This window comes from Ranitomeya variabilis, chromosome 1 (assembly GCF_051348905.1).
Source record: "Ranitomeya variabilis isolate aRanVar5 chromosome 1, aRanVar5.hap1, whole genome shotgun sequence".
Taxonomy (NCBI): Eukaryota; Metazoa; Chordata; class Amphibia; order Anura; family Dendrobatidae; genus Ranitomeya; species Ranitomeya variabilis.
The window spans coordinates 893901881-893918369 of record NC_135232.1 but is presented as its reverse complement, the minus strand read 5'-3'; the positions used below and the strand labels follow the sequence as shown (position 1 = coordinate 893918369).

General features: G+C 46.8%; 1 protein-coding gene across 1 annotated transcript in view; it reads left to right on the top strand.

The window, feature by feature from the left end:
* LOC143788761 (bifunctional heparan sulfate N-deacetylase/N-sulfotransferase 3-like) overlaps positions 1-16489 on the top strand; it is a 1150054-nt gene that overhangs the window by 107874 nt on the left and 1025691 nt on the right. The gene's annotated exons all lie outside the window — the stretch shown is intronic.

Genomic DNA, 16489 nt, shown 5'->3' with positions numbered 1-16489 from the left:
GGAAATTTAGTCATTTGGCCAATTCATTTATATGAAAAACAGACTTATAAACTTATGAATGTTCTACAGTGTTACAGGAAATTACCATCTAATCTCCTTACTACCTTTCAGACGTAATTGGTGGCCATCCTGAAGAAGGCCTGGGAGAAAGGCATAATTTTCAAAAAGATGCTGGATACCATAAGAAACTCCCATCCAAGACTACCTACCCTGTATCTTATATCAAAACTTCATAAAAATCTCATCAATCCATCTGGTAGACCCATAGTTGTGGGGAATGGGGGGCTGTGTGAAGTTATCTCCAATGTCATTAATTATTACTGCAAACCTACTGTATCTACTCTGCCATCTTTCATCCAAGATACCACATCTGCCTTGTTGAAGCTTGATCAATTTTACCTGCAAGACTATGCCCTCATGGCTACAGCAGATGTAGAGGCCTTATATACCTATATTAGACATGAGGATGGTTTGTGAGCAGCAGCGTGGTACCTTGGATCTAGTAATCCTGAATCTAATTTGGTGGAATTTCTTCTTATCCTCCTGGAGTAAACATAGTCCATTTTTTTTTTTTTACAAAACAAAATTCGAAAATTACAAGGTACTGCCATGGCGGCTGCATGTTGCACTTCCTATGCTAACCTTTTTCTAGGATCATGGAAGAATGACATATTCCAGGAGAAGGCAATTCCAGGGTTCAATTTTGTTCATGGGTGGATGTGCTATATCGATGATGTGTGGTTTGTGTGGGAGGGATCAATTGGAGGCATAGAAACATTCATGGCGGCCCTTAACAAAAACTATCTAAATCTAAAGCTCACCTATAAATACGGAAAAGAAATTGAGTTTTTAGATATAAAAAATTGTGTCTTAAGAGATGGACGTAATGTAACAGACATTTATAGAAGACCTACAGCCACAACTTCCTCCTCCATGCTGAGTCCTCTCACCCTGCTTTTACTATTAGGGGGATTGCAATCGGGCAGTTCTTAAGGGCCATAAGAATTTGTACCAGTACTGAGACTTTTAAAATCCAGGCTACAGACTTGGTGCATCGCTTCAGGAAAAGAGGCTACAGTCATCATCAAATCGATCAAGGAAACATTAGGGCTAACAAAATATCAAGAGAAAAACTGATCTTTGAAACCAACAAGAAAACTGAAACCATTAACGACCAGCAAGTCCAATTTATATTGACCAAGTTACGTTGATCATGAAAAAACATTAGAAGATTTTACTCACTGATCCAACCCTGGCTAAAGTTCTCAACCCTGCCTTCTATGGTGGCCAGATGTTGTAAGAAACATAAGTACATCTGTCTGCAGCCTCTGACACACCCGTGACATGCAAGCTGTAGCAAGAAGGGTAGATGTGTCTCAGCACATTGTCCAGAGCATGAAGCAGATACCCGGAGACAGGCCAGTACACCAGGAGACATGGAGGGGGCTGTAGGAGGGCAACAACCCAGCAGGAGGACTCCTATATCCTCTTTTGTGCAAGGAAGAACCAGGAGAGCAGTGTCAGAGCCCTGAAAAATGACCTTCAGCAGGCCATTAATATCCATATGTCTGCTCAACCTGTTAGAAACAGACTCCATGAAGGTGGTATGAGGGTCCGACGTTCACAAGTGGATGTTGTGCTTACAGCCCAATATCATGCAGGGTGATTTACATTTGCTAGAGATTAGACATTGGCACCCTGAACTCTTCACGGATGAGAGCAGGTTCACAATGAGCATGTGACAGATTCTGGAGACACAGTGGAGAACATTATACTGCCTGCAACATCCTCCAGCATGACCGGTTTGGCAGTAAGTCAGTAATGGTATAGGGAAACATTTCTTTGAGGGCCGCACAGTCCAGAGGTACACTGACTGCCATTAGGTACCAGGAAGAGATTCTCAGACCCATTGTGAGACCATATGCACTGGGCCCTGGGTTCCTTCTGATGCATGACATGCTAGGCCTCATGAGGCTGAAGCGTGTCAGCAGTCTCTGCATGATGAAGGCATTGATGCTATGGACTGGCCTTCCTGTTCCACAGACCTGAATCCAATCAAACACATCGGGAACATCATGTCCCGTTCCATCCACCAATGCCACGTTGCACCACAGACTGTCAAGGAGTTGACTGGTGCTTTAATTCAGGTCTGGAAGGAAATCCCTCAGTTGAACATCCACCACCTAATCAGGACCATGCCCAGGCATTGTAGGGCGGTCATGCAGGCATGTGGAGTCCACACACACTACTGAACTTCATTTTCGTGTTTTGAGTCAGTCATTTCCACTGAAGTTGGATCAGCCTATAATTTGATTTTCCACTTTGATTTTGAGTATCATTCCAAATCTAAACCTTCATGAGATATTAATTTGAATTTACATTGATCATTTTTGTGTTTTATTTGTTCTCAATGCATTCCGCTATGTAATGAATAAGATTTGCAACTGGAATATTTCATTCCATGATATCTATGATTTGGTATTTTAGTGTTCCCTTTATTTTTTTGAGCAGTGTACATGCAATAGGACATTTTGGAGGTGGATCGACCATTTGACAGTATTATACCATCTGTTCCTCAGTATTCAACCTACTGCATGATACAACACCTAGATGTTGTGATTGTAATCATACGTAGGGTAGATCACATAACTTTTCACTGATTTTATTAAGATAGGCAGATCTTTAAGTTGCATAAAAAGATGAATTAGAATTGGAGTATCTGCTCTCTTTTTTAGATGTCATTTTTGCTTTTTACTTTTTATTATTAACAGTTAAGTCTTATTATAAATTTCACAATTGCGATACATATAAAATCCTTAAAAAGTATAATAAAAAATTACCTCACTCAAAATATATTATAGGTTAAAAAATAAACCAAATTCTAAATATAATAAAATTCAAAAGAACAAATAAGGGGTTGTTTTGTCTAAAGTGACAGGTCTGCAGTCACTTATTGTGACTGCAGACTTGAGAATCATCACAGTGCATGCACTGCACGCTGTGAGGATTCTCAAGTGTAAATACTGGAAGCGATATGTATACTCCCGGATGGAATACTACTATACTGTTTCCAGTGCGCTCAATGCAAGTTTATTGCATGAGGCTGGAAACAGTTTAATTGAATTCTGGGTGGAGTATGCATATTGCATATTTGTGGTAATATAATCGCCATTGCCGGTTCTGACACCAGAGAATCCTCACAGCATGCAGTTCATGCAATGTGAGGATTAACAAGTCTGCAGTCACATAATGTGACTACAAACTTAACATTTTAGATAGGGCACCCCCTTGTGCTTTTAATGATAAGAGGAAAACTATGAAAATTATATGCTAATATGACTATCAGTAAAAAGGTATCTGCCATGTTCTGACATAACTAGAGGTGCGCGGTTCCAGGGGACAATGCTCTGCTTTTTTAGAAGACCTCTCACCACCACTCCAATGCCTTTCACCAGCAGTAGGCATATTATTACTGTTTTCCTTCCTGCCATTCTGTAGCTTCATAATATCACTGTCACACTGGTCTTTGCTGTGATCAAAGTGTTTCCACTTGAAGCAGAGGACAGACCAGCATGACAATGATAGCTAGTGAAGTTGAGGAGCGGCAGGGAAAAATTCTTTAAAAAAATTAGTAGCTGTATGTCCCCAGGACAAGCACACTTCTAATTTCTCTTCCTGTCCCTGCGCATGCGCATTAGAAGAATGCATAGCCCCATATAATGCTCCATGCAGTTATGGCCCCATAGATGCCCCATATAATGCTCCATGCAGTTATGGCCCCATATAATGCTCCATGCAGTTATGGCCCCATATAATGCTCCATGCAGTTATGGCCCCATAGATGTCCCATATAATGCTCCATGCAGTTATGGCCCCATATAATGCTTCATGCAGTTATGGCCCCATAGATGCCCCATATAATGCTCCATGCAGTTATGGCCCCATAGATGCCCCATATAATGCTCCATGCAGTAATGGCCCCATATAATGCTCCATGCAGTTATGGCCCCATAGATGCCCCATATAATGCTCCATGCAGTTATGGCCCCATAGATGCTCCATACAGCATTGTGCCACATGTAATGCTGCTGCTGCAATTAAAAAAAAAATCACATACTCACCTCTCGTCGCTGCTGCTCAGCGTCCCGTCTCTCCGCACTGACTGTTCAGGCAGAGGGTGGCACGCACACTAATTCGTCATCGCGCCCTCTGACCTGCACAGTCACTGCAAGAGGACGGGAAGACGGAGCGGTGCCCGGCGGATGGAATGTGGACAGGTGAATATGAAATACTCACCTGGTCCCGGTGCGCCAGATGCTGTCCCTGCCTGTCCCATGGTACCGCAGCTTCTTCGCGCAGGGCCTGTGGTGACGTCGCGGTCACATCACCGTGACGTCATGGCAGGTCCTTGTCGCACACCAACCTTAGCACCGGAACCTGCCGCTTGCATGGACCGGTCACCGGAGCGTCGGAAAGGCAGCAGGTGAGTATATAATGATTTGTTATTTTTTTTTATTATTTTTCATATTAGATGTTTTTACTATTGAGGCTGCATAGGCAGCCACAATAGTAAAAACTTGGTCACACAGGGTTAATAGCGGTGGTAACGGAGTGAGTTACCCATGGCATAACGCGGTCCGTTACCGCTGGCATTAACCCTGTGTGAGCCGTGACTGCGGGGAGTATGGAGCGGGCGCAGGGCAGTGACTGCAGGGGAGTAGGGATGGACTAATCAGACTGTGCCCGTCACTGATTGGTCGCGGCAGCCATGACAGGCAGCTGGCGAGACCAATCAGCGAATGAATAACCGTGACGGAAGTTGCCGACAGAAAGACAGAAAGACGGAATACCCCTTAGACAATTATATATATAGATTTTTTTTTTTAATGTTTTAGGAAAACTAGGTTCGGTGATAGTGGATTAATCGTCATGTTTTAAGTGAATACTTTTACTTGATATTTATTTGAACTTCATAATCCCTTCACTAGGGAAATTTTGATATGTGACCCTGTTTAGAAAGAAATACAGATGCAGTACCTGCAGAGATTTTAACAGTGTTTTTCATTGTGAATTGCTGTTGGAATCATGTTACTGGCATTTATTTCTTTAAGAAAAATACATTTAACTTAGATGTCCATCATTTATAGATTAGGAAGAAGACATGTTGAAAATGTGAAATTACTTTTAAGTAATTTCTCAGTAAATGTATTTCTGTTGCAGTGCTGCAGGAACTTTCTGCTGAGTAAAGTCATTGCTCTTAGAGTAGATTGCAAAATTTAACAAGGAATGCCTTGAGTTTGGATTTTAGTACTGATATGTACTCTCCATTAAAGTTGGTAAATTGCATGAGGTACAATTTTTCCTGCAGTTAAGGTATATTTTGAACACCTTCGAAACACAGATTAACCCAACCTATACAGCAATACACTGCTAAAAACATTAAGATAGCAACATTCATAACAAAAATTCACTCATAATGAAATAAGGAAATAAAAAATTAACTAATATTTTGTTATTTTTTAGCTCCTAATGATTCACAAAAATAATGTCTGAAAATGTCACATATATAGAGATTAGCAGATCAGGTAAAATTTGAATTTGTCTGTCTGAGTGGATTTTCCTGGGGAATTTATTGTCCCTTAACATGCTTTGGTGGTTTTCTAAGCCCCAAATCATAACAAATGTAGCATGTAAAAATGAAAAAAGAAACCCGTAACTCACATCACCATTTACCTCAATGGCACTTTCGTTCCTCACTGTCATCTGTCCAGTCATCAACAAATCTTCTGGTCCTCACCTCTTGCCCTGAAATCATTGGGCATCTCACAGTAAGCTGAGACTTCTGGCTCTGATAAGGACTGCAGAGGAATCTGTGCAAGCTCTCGGAAGGTCATGACGTACACTATGACCTTTTGCGCACATGCACAGAACCATTCTGGGCTTTATCAGAGCCCAAAGTCCCAGCTCACTATGAAAGGATTGGGGATTTCAATGTGAATAGTGAACATTAGTTAATTTGTCAAGGTCCGACTTTACAGAATGATGGTGGTACTGCTGGGTGAAGTACAATCAAAGTGTCACAATATGTCATCAAAATGCCAGAAGAGTAAACCAATTATCACTGTTGTCATTGCTCTACTTCTGTTCAAGTCAAACTGTTCATTTATTTAAGGCTATTGAAACTACCAAGCTTGTTGCCTCATGTAAGACTGTAACCATCAAGTGTGTTCTCTTAATTAGCATTGTTCTTGATTGACCTCTGTTGTCATATTACCCGCTGCTCTCTTTGAATGTGAAACCACTTCACCACCAACTGTCACTAATTTATTTATTACATGTAAAAGAAGCACACCATCTCATCCTATCTTATAATGGAATCCTGAAACCATTATACAAACCAAACTCTTTACAACAATGTAATCAAAGTGGATAAGTGTTTAGATAAAAATAAACTGAAATCTTCTTGGGTGGAAAAAGAAAAAACTAAAACTTTGTTGAAGAACCATTTAAATTTATGATAACAGTCAGTTATTTTATGTAGGAAGCTATCAGCATAACACATCAAGAATTGCCAATATTTACCCACTGTAGTACTTCAAATCTGTCATTGTATCCTGTGGAGGGATATTTTTAAGGTCATTGTCATGCTGAAAGGTGAAATTTCTTTTCATTATCGGCTTTTTACTAGTGGTCTGAAAATTTTATTGCAAAACTGATATTTGGAACTGTTCATAATTCCCTGCATCTTCACCAAAATGCTAGTTGCCAAGTAACAGCCCCAAAGCCTAATGCTGCCTCCACCATGATTCACTGTGGGTATGTTTTTTTGTATTGATGCACAGTGTTGACTTTGTGCTAAACATACTTTTTGGAATTATGGTAAAAAGTTTCATCCTTGGTCTTATCTATAATATAACGGTGGGAGCGTCACTCTGTCCAAAGCCTTTTTTAGACTGCGCTAGCGCAAGCACTGGCGCAGTCTGGACCCCACAGAGTGACACAGCCCAGGAGATCGCGGTATGCGTCAGCACTGAACGCACACCGCGATCTCCAACGGAGAAGCAGGGATGTGCCAGTAGGGTGAGTATATTCTATATTCACCTATCCCCGTTCCACCGCTGTACACCGCTCTGTCTTCCACATCCTCTGCCTGTGACGTTCAGTTCAGAGGGTGCGATGACGCGCTTAGTGCGTGCCACCCTCTGATTGAACAGTCACAGCCAGAGGACCCGGAAGACGGAGCGGCACACAGCAGTGGATCAGGGCCAGGTGATTATAGCAAGTGCTGGGGGCCTGAGCTAGCGGCGACTGCGGCACCTCACCCCCACAGTGCACCGGTGTCCCCGCCTGCTCAGGCCCCCCAGCACTCGGCGCCCAGCGACGATAGGTGAGTATGTTATTTTTTTATTGCAGCAGCATCCAGGGCATATAATACTATGGAGCATCTTATGGGGGCCATCAACCTTTATGGATCAGCATGCAGGGTATATACTCTGGAGCATTTTATGGGGGCCATCAACCATAATGGAGCAGCATACGAGGCATATGCTATGGAGCGTCTTATGGGGGCCATCAACCTTTATGGAGCAGCATATGAGGCATATACTATGGAGCATCTTATGGGGGCCATCAACCTTTATGGAGCAGCGTATGGGGCATATGGAAGGGAGCAGCACATTATACACCTCTTCCGACAAGCCTACAACCTGCAGTAACCACCGATCAACCAACCGCTGCACGATCAGCTCTATCCTCACCTACTGTATTCTCACCCATCCCTTGTAGATTGTGAGCCCTCGCGGGCAGGGTCCTCACTCCTACTGTACCAGTTATGACTTGTATTGTTCAAGATTATTGTACTTGTTTTTATTATGTATACCCCTCCTCACTTGTAAAGCGCCATGGAATAAATGGCGCTATAACAATAAATAATAATAATAATAATTATAGAATGGTGGCGCAGGATGGGAGCAGCACATGACAGAATAGGGCAGCACATGACAGAACGGGGGTGCAGGATGGCAGCAGCACATGACAGAATGGGGGTGCAGGATGCAAGCAGCACATGACAGAGTGGGGGCACAGGATTGGAGCAGCACATTACAGAACTGTGGCGCAGGATGGGAGCAGCACATGACAGAATAGAGCAGCACATGACAGAACAGGGGTGCAGGATGGCAGCAGCACGTGACAGAATGGGGGTACAAGATGCAAGCAGCACATGACAGAGTGGGGGCGCAGGATGGGAGCAGCACATTACAGAACTGTGGTGCAGGATGGGAGCAGCACATGACAGAATAGAGCAGCACTTGACAGAACGGGGGTGCAGGATGGCAGCAGCACATGACAGAACAGGGGTGCAGGATGTAAGCAGCACATGACAGTGGGGGTGCAGGATGGAAGCAGCACATGACAGAATAGAGCAGCACATGACAAAATAGTGCAGCACATGACAGAACGGGGTGCAGGATGGCAGCAGCACATGACAGAACAGGGGTGCAGAATGGAAGCAGCACATGACAGAACAGGGGTGCAGAATGGAAGCAGCACATGACAGAGTGGGGGCGCAGGATGGGAGCATCAAATGACAGAATGGAGGCGCAGGATGGGTGCAGCACATGTCAGAATGGGGGCGCAGGATGGGAGCAGCACATGACAGAATGGGGCCGCAGGATGGTAGCAGCACATGACAGAACTGGGGCGTAGGAAGGGAGCAGTACATGACAGAATGGGGGCTCAAGATGGGAGCAACACATGACAGCATGGGGGCACAGGATGGGAGCAGCACATGACAGAACGGGGGGTAGGATGGGAGCAGCACATGACAGAATGGGGGCGCAGGATGGCAACAGCACATGACAGAATCGGGGCTCAGGATGGGAGCAGCACATGACAGAATAGAGCAGCACATGACAGAACGGGGGTGCAGGATGGCAGCAGCACATGACAGAACGGGGGTACAGGATGCAAGCAGCACATGACAGAGTTGGGGCGCAGGATGGGAGCAGCACATTACAGAACTGTGGTGCAGGATGGGAGCAGCACATGACAGAATAGAGCAGCACTTGACAGAACGGGGGTGCAGGATGGCAGCAGCACATGACAGAACAGGGGTGCAGGATGGAAGCAGCAAATGACAGTGGGGGCGCAGGATGGAAGCAGCACATGGCAGAATAGAGCAAAACATGACAGAATAGGGCAGCACATGACAGAAAGGGGGTGCAGGATAACAGCAGCACATGACAGAACAGGGGTGCAGAATGGAAGCAGCACATGACAGAGTGGGGGTGCAGGATGGGAGCAGCACATGACAGAACGGGGGGGCTCAGGATGGGAGCAGCACATGACAGGATGGGGGCGCAGGATGGGTGCAGCACATGTCAGAATGGGGGCGCAGGATGGGAGCAGCACATGACAGAATGGGGGTGCAGGATGGGAGCAGCACATGACAGAATGGGGGCTCAAGATGGGAGCAACGCATGACAGCATGGGGGCACAGGATGGGAGCAGCACATGACAGAATGGGGGCACAGGATGGGAGCAGCATATGACAGGATGGGGCACAGGATGGAAGCAGCAAATGACAGAACGGGGGCAGGATGGGAGCAACACATGACAGAATGGGGGCGCAGGATGGCAGCAGCACATGACAGAATCGGGGCTCAGGATGGGAGCAGCACATGACAATAGAGCAGCACATGACAGAATGGGGGTGCAGGATGGCAGCAGCACATGACAGAATGAGGGTACAGGATGCAAGCAGCACATGACAGAGTGGGGGTGCAGGATGGGAGAAGCACATTACAGAACTGTGGTGCAGGATGGGAGCAGCACATGACAGAATAGAGAAGCACTTGACAGAACAGGGGTGCAGGATGGCAGCAGCACATGACAGAACAGGGGTGCAGGATGGAAGCAGCACATGACAGTGGGGGTGCAGGATGGAAGCAGCACATGACAGAACAGAGCAACACATGACAGAGTAGAGCAGCACATGACAGAACGGGGGTGCAGGATGGCAGCAGCACATGACAGAACAGGGGTGCAGAATGGAAGCAGCACATGACAGAGTGGGGGTGCAGGATGGGAGCAGCACATGACAGAACGGGGGCACAGGATGGGAGCAGCACATGACAGGATGGGGCGCAGGATGGGAGCAGCAAATGACAGAATGGAGGCACAGGATGAGTGCAGCACATGTCAGAATGGGGGCGCAGGATGGGAGCAGCACATGACAGAATGGGGCCGCAGGATGGTTGCAGCACATGACAGAACTGGGGCGTAGGATGGGAGCAGTACATGACAGAATGGGGGCTCAAGATGGGGGCAACGCATGACAGCATGGGGGCACAGGATGGGAGCAGCACATGACAGAACAGGGGGTAGGATGGGAGCAGCACATGACAGAATCGGGGCTCAGGATGGGAGCAGCACATGACAGGATGGGGCGCAGGATGAGAGCAGCACAAGAAAGGATGGGGCGCAGGATTGGAGCAGCATATACCAAAATGGAGGCGCAGGATGGGAGCAGCACATGACAGCATGTGGGTGCAGGATGCAAGCACTACATGACAGGATGAGGGCGCAGGATGGGAGCAGCAAATGACAGCATGGGGGTGCAGGATGGGAGCACCACATGACAGCATGGGGGTGCAGGATGGGAGCACATACCAGAATGGGGGCGCATGATGGGAGCAGCACATGACAGGATTGGGGTGCAGGATGGGAGCACCACATGACAGGATTGGTGTACAGGATGGGAGCACGTGACAGGATGAGTGCTCAGAAAGACAGTAGCACATCACAAGATGGAGGCACACAAAACAGGATGGGGGCTGCACATGACAGGATGGGGGCACAAGATGGTAGCAGCACATGACAAGATTAGGGCGCAGGATGGAAGCAGCACATACCACGATGGAGACGATATACCAATATAAATGCTCGCCACCCGGGCGTAGAACGGGTTCAATAGCTAGTCAGGTTATAACAGATTTTCCCACATTCTTTAGGCAAACAGAGTAAAATTTGGCAAAACATAGCTACACTTTGGAGTTTTTCTCTGTAACAAAAGGCTTCTTTCTTGTTACCTTACTCCCACAAGCCAGACATATGAATAATACTGGAGATTGTTGTCACGTGCAGTACACAACCAGTACTTGCCAGAAATTCCTGCACCTCCTGTAATGTTGTTGCAGGCTTCTTGACAGCCTTCAAAAGCAATTTTTTTCTTGTCTTTTTATCAATTTTTGAGGGACTTCCAGTTCTAGGCAATGTAGCTATTGTGTATCAAGAAAAAGAAAGTCATTAACTCACCAGCAATCCAAGGGGAATGCTGCTGCTTGTTTCTGTGTGCAGAGCACTAACAACTCCAGGCTAGTCCTGGGCAAGTAGATCTGGAGAGTCAAAATAAAGTACAATAGCAATAAAAAAGTATAAAGATTCAGTGACAAGATATTCTGCTGCTCTTTAGTAGTGCTGTCTGTGTCCTCCATCATTCAACCTGCTTTTGTCTTCTGGTCAAGAAGATGCATTACCACCACTGCAGGTAATCACTACAGAGAAAGGTGAAGCCTAAATCACTAAATCACCTCTGTGGGGAGTGATTGGCTGCAGCCAGGGTTATAATTAGTACAGATGAGGGGTTGAAACTGTATTCAGGCCCTGGAGTCTAAGGGGTCCAAATGGTCCCTTTGGCATATAGTAGGATACCAATATACTACAGACCCATTATAGCCCTGTTGGAGATTTTGCATTGGTGCCCACGATCTTCAAGTTATACCACTGGCAACAGCCGTCATATTCTATCTTTGCCATAAGAGAAGGCTGATGGCGGATATGCACAGTGCTTACTGTACTCGTATTTTTAAAATTTTGCCAACAGCCTGAGCCCATTTGAAAATAATGGTGGTTAACACCTTAACAAGAATATTATTATAGCACATTTAGAAAAATAAAAATGACAAGCTGCACAATCAAGCTGCAAAGATTTAAATGTTAGAATCAAAAATTGTACAATGACTAAAAAAATTACCTTAAGGTTATACAGAGCAAATGAAAAATATTAAGCAAATGATCACAGGTTATATGGACATTGAAAATTATTTGGGATATTTACACAAACTCAGAAATAAAAGTTGAAAATATTGATATTGAATATTGAAAAGTTGATAATAGTGCCTTCCCCCCTACCACCAATCCCGAAAAGACAACACGAACAGGCTCGGATGGGTTGAACTAGTCGGTCACAGTTTATTAATTTAAAAAGCAGGGAGGGGCAAATTGCATTTCGCAACGGGCTCACAGCCGTGGGCCCAGTCTGCGACCGATCGGCGGCCAGCCAATGAGCGGCTACGAAGCTTCACCCCTCCCTCCATTTCCGCCACGGAGGATCATGTGTACTACCTACACGTGACTCCGACCCCCACCCTTCAGCCTTAGGGCCTGTTCGATACCGTCTTGTAGACCTGACAGAAATATATCGAGACCAATGTCTGTGAGATGAATGCCGTCGGGCCTCAGCATTCCTGATTGGTCGCCTTCCAGTTGGTGGTGGCGAACCACAATGCCGAATTTTGATTTTACGAATCTTGCCATTCTCAGGTTGACCTTTTTTCTTGATCGTTCTAAGCCTCTTGGGTCTTAGCCCCGTGCCAGACCGCACGCGGCACCATCTCCGACCACACCAATATCATATCGGGTAACAGGTGGAAGAAACGCTCGATATCAGCTGTCATCATTGAACTGAGGTCAATACATCTCCGTTTTCCCAGATCGTTGCCACCAGCGTGCAAGACTAGTACCACCGGCCTTTGGCCCTTTTAGCGATGTCGATGACTTCTGGGAAGATTTTTGGCCACTGTAGGCCTCTTATCCCTCTCCAGTTGACCACTACGTTCCTGAAGCCTAGATTCACGCCCCAGGGCTGATGTTCGGCCTGCTTCTTTGCCCAGTAGATGTATGAATGTCCAACCACCCAAACTGCAGGTTTTTTACCGCCTCGAAAAAACAAGATATGTTACTTAAGCAGGTCGGGTCTTATGTATCTGGCGAAGCATGCGGATTTCCACCGACCCAATCGCTGCACTTCAGCCTCGGGGATGCCGGCCTTAGCCGCCTCAGTGGCAGCCCCTATATGGAAAGAATGTGTACCGTATTCTGATGGATCGATGCTAACGGCTTTGAGACACTGATTAAAAATTGTGTGGAACTGGTATTTGGTAAGGAGGGAGCCATCTGCATGTGCGAGAAAGAATCTATCTGCGCGTTTCATTTCCTTGTATCTTTTTACTACGTTTAGTGGGCATACGGGGCCATCCGACGACTTAACGAGGACCCACGTCCCTCTCCCGGCGGGGTCGCATTTGGATTTGCGCACCCTAATGCGCAGTGCCTCGTTATATATGACGAGGTCTTCGTTGATTAGCCCGCCATCTAGTGAGGTTTTTGAATGCGGCACCAGCTCGCTGATCCGAAGCGATCCGAAAAAGGCGATGGCAAACGCGGCTGATGCTAGGACTGACTCGTAATGGGAGGTGCACACTGATGGGGAAATCGTTATAATATCGTGTAGTAAACTCAAAGAAATGGGACGACGACACTCCTGACTAGGTTGGAGCCTTTTCCAGCCTTTAACGGCTTGTCTGATGAAAAAATATTTCGTCACGTCTGCCCACCCCGAAAGCTGGAAGAAAAAGGCTAATCCCGAGAGATGTTGGTACGCCGATGTTCCCGACGCGCCTCTTTGCCTGAGCAAATTCAAAAAATCAACCAGCAATTCACATCTCGCCCAATCGCACCTATCGACTGGTCTTCTGTGAATTAGTGAACACCACTCGTCCCATGCCTTACTGTAAACCTGCCAGGTAGCCAGCGTAACTGATGCGCGGCTCAATGGCATCATTGATTGGATACCATGTCCAAAAGGAGTGTTGGACACTGGACACCCGATGGTTGCGCGGTCGGAAGGAGAGTGTTGAAAGCCTGCCAATCGGAGAATAACAGAGCGTTAACAAGATTATCATCAACCGACGTTACTGTGGCAAGACACCAGATGTTGTGCTTCAAGCATAGTAATGCCAGGTGGCGTAGCAGCACGAGTAAAGGTGGGGATGCAGAGGACATGCTGTTCAAGCTCTTTGCTGTGCCGGGGTGTTTTGTGGAGAATCTTATGTTCCTGTTCTCTAGTTGTGCGCCCCAGAGCTCTACTGCGGCTACGATCGCAAAGACTTCTAGCAGGGCAGGGTCGCGGCCCCAATTGGCGGAGGCCCACGAGGCCGGCCAGCTCGCTTTGCACCATTGGTCTTGGTAGATTACCACAAACCCATCTCTGAGACTTCCACCTGCTGCTAGCCCTAGCTCTTTGCTTGGCATTTCCTGGGACATGAGGCAAGTGTGGCCGTTGTAGGAATATAGGAATGTTTTCCAGACTAGCAAGTCTTCCTTCAGTGTGCGATAGTCGGCGTGAAAAGGTTCTGCCCACTGGCATTACACGGCAAGCAAAGTTGAGTAAACCTAGCAGGGACTGCATCTGCTGGAGGGTGACTTTTTTAACCCCGCAGAAATCTTCGACCGTTTGCAGCGTTTTCAGCAATTTATCCTCTGGCAATCTAAACACCATTGCATTAGTATCTATCTCTATGCCGAGGAAAGGCAGCACATTACACGGGCCGACCGTTTTTTCTGTTGAGAGAGGCACACCGAAATGGCTGGCTAGAAATTCAAATTTGTTTAGGAGGAAATAACAGAATTTCGAGTCTTTTGGCCCGACGAACAGGAAATCGTCGAGGTAGTGAACCGTCGAATTGCTGCCGGTTTTGTAACGTACTACCCAGTCATGAAAAGTGCTGAAAAGCTCGAAGTAGTGACAGGAGATGGAGCAGCCCATCGGTAGGCACATGTCAAAGTAAAAGAGCTGGTCCACCTTACAACCTAACAGGTGGAAGCACTCGGGGTGAACGGGTAGTAGGCGGAAGGCTGACTCTATGTCCGATTTTGCCAGCAGGGCGCCGGGCCCGGCGGTCCGCATGAGATCGACTGCCCTGTCAAATGAAGCGTAGGTTACTGATGCCTCTTCAGGGAGTATCGCTTCGTTAACCGAATCGCCTTTAGGGTATGAGAGGTGATGGATTAACCAATATTTTCCCGGTTCTTTTTTAGGGACGATGCCCAGGGGTGAGATTCTAAAATTCCTGAATGGCAGTGATGTAAATGGGCCCGCCATCCTGCCTAGTTCTACCTCTTTTTGAACTTTTTCCCGTAAGATCTCGGGAAATTCACGAGTGGATTTAAGATTATTTGCCGATTTCGTTTGGCGACTAAAGTTAAAGAAACCGAATTTAAAGCCGAGATCGAGTTGCTGCGCGGCGTCTTTATTGGGGAAGAGGCTTAGCCAAGGGCCCATTGCATTGACGTTCACCGGGGTTATGCCGTGCAGGTGCTTGGCGCGTACATCTCGCTGCGGGGTGTCTGCCACCACAGGCGGAGCAGTCGTGTTTGTATCTACAGGAACCGTGAAAGCAGCAGTACCCCTCGTTCTACAGCAAGCAGGCCCCTGGTCTCCGTACGGCCACTGAATTTTGGCCTGCGGTGGCTGGGTTATTAGTGGCTGACGATGAAAAGGGGGGTTGTTTTTGGGATAATATAAGACGCAACCAAACATCCATCGCTTTTACGCCCCAGCCTAGGTCGGGTTGCATAGCAAGCCGCCTGCGGAATTCTTCGTAGTACCGCCTCCACGCTGACCTGCCGTGAGACTTATACGAGTTATATACTAGGTCTTGGTATATGTAGAGCTCGGAACAGCGTTCCGGGTGTTTTTGACCCATGATGCAGCCTAAGACTGCGAAGGCCTGAAGCCAGTTATTCATGGTTTGGGTGATCTTAGGTCTGTTTCTTTCGAATCCTGCCCTCCGCTCCTTATCTATGGATTGCTGGTCTTCTGACAATAGCGACCATATATCCACGTAATCGTTATCCCATATTTTCTGTTTTATCTCTGGATCCACGTGTGTACCTAGGGGACTAATTCCGCAGAAAAAGGCATCTTTGTGGAGGCTAGCTGATTGAGCTGTCCTTGTGTCAGTTGGTCCGGCAGAGCGAGTCAGCTGGTGGACCAGCGCCCTGATAGTGGATGCTAATTCTCCTTACCCTGTGATATGTATGGCGTGATGCTCGCCAAATTCCGAGCTCTTACCGTTGTCTGATGCAGGCCGAGTGTCTCCCGGTAGTGGAGGTACTCTGACTCCCGTCTTAGCTATAACCTGTTGGCAGGAAACCCAGGGAGGTAGATTGGTAGCCCGAGGACATGAGGGTAGGTATCCCCTGCCGGTAGCCGAGGCTAGGGACGTTGATGGCAATGGCTCGTCGTGTGGCTGAGCGGTTACCGCTATTGGTGTTGCTCCCGCCATGTTGATGTGTGGCTGAGCCGTTACCGCTGATGGTGTCGCTCCCGCCATGCTGAAGTGTGGCTGAGCCGTTACTGCTAATG